Raw genomic sequence first — 1,554 nt, forward strand, 5'->3', positions numbered from 1 at the left:
TCTTCCTATCCATGAGCATGGAATGTTCTTTCATTTACGTAGATCTCTTATGGTTTCTTGAAGTACTTTTTTTTTTTTTATAGTTTTCTTTGTACAGGTCTTTTGTGTCCCTGGTAAGATTTATACCCAAGTGTTTTAATTTTTTGGTAGCTATTGTAAACGGTATTGATTTCCTTATTTCTTTTTCAGCAATCTCTTTGCTGGTGTAAAGGAATCCAACTGATTTTTGGATATTGATCTTATATCCTGCCATGATGCTAAATCTCTCAATTAGTTCTAGTTGATATTTGACTGAGTCTCTTGGGTTTTCTAAGTTAGTTCTTCTGGTCTTGAGGGCCATTGTGTCCTAGGGCTGATTGCTTCCAAATGCCCTTGGTTTTTTGCACTCTTCTTCACTTCTGACCATTAGGAGACCATTAGCAGCATCTTAGATGGCCTCTTGAAAGCTTTTAAGGCCCCCAGTTCTACTCACCAATGTTGGATGAGGGACAAGATTTTTATGTATTTTGTTGTGCCAATTGAGTCTCGTGCCCCCCAATACTATGGTCCTGAGTTGGTAGATCCGTTGGATCTCTCTCCCACAGTGTCTGGCTGTCAGTGAGGGATTCCTCTATGTCTGTCTTCTGTTATTTCTGTATGGATTGCAGGTATTTTGTATCATTGGCATCTGTACAAGATTTGCCTCATCTGAATCTATCCTTGGTCTAGAGTATAATACTGTTCACTGACCCCCATCTGATCTTCTCAGATATTTATGTGTTTATCTGTAGCCTGGTGTGTTAGACTGTGTTCTCTAGAGAAACAAAACCAGTAAAGCTTATATATATATATAAAGAGAGAGATATTTATATATATATAAAGAGGGAGAGAGAGATTTATCTTAGGAAAATGGTTCACACACTTATAGAAGCTGGCAAGTCCAAAGTTCCTGGATCAAACGTCAAGCTGGAGGCTTTTCCCGACTCTTGCAGCTGCAGGGGCTAAGGAGTTCAGAGCTGGCAGGCAGTACACTGGCTGTTGACTTCCAAGATCTCCAGGTCGAATGGTGGATTGTTCACTCACGGACAGTTGTAGGCAGCACACCAGAATCCCGATCCACAGAAGAATGTCTCCTCTCCCAGGATGTCCACAGATATACTGAAAGCAGGCCACACCCCTAGGGAAACTCCCTTTCAACAGATTGGCTGCTCAAAACATAGTCACCTGATCCCATCATGGGAACAACCACACCACTACACAACAGCTCAAACCTCACAGATTTGTGGTCCAGTCAAGTTGACACACAGCTCCAACTATCACACCTGGTATTTGGTGTTGTTAGTAATGCAGTATTGTGGAGCTCTGGTAGCATAGTGCCTAAGGCACTTGACTGCTAACCAGAAGGCTGGCAGTTCAAACCCACCAGCCACTCCTCGGAAGGAAGGTTGGGCATTCCTACTTCCGTAGTGATACTGCCTCGGAAACCCAAGGAGGGGTCGCTATGAGTCGGGGCTGACTCGATGGCAAATAACAACAACAACAACATTGTGGATATACTGGTTGGTATAAGTGTCT

This window comes from Orycteropus afer, unplaced genomic scaffold (genome assembly GCF_000298275.1).
Source record: "Orycteropus afer afer isolate SDZICR_OR568_19922 unplaced genomic scaffold, OryAfe1.0 scaffold00008, whole genome shotgun sequence".
NCBI classification, from domain to species: Eukaryota; Metazoa; Chordata; class Mammalia; order Tubulidentata; family Orycteropodidae; genus Orycteropus; species Orycteropus afer.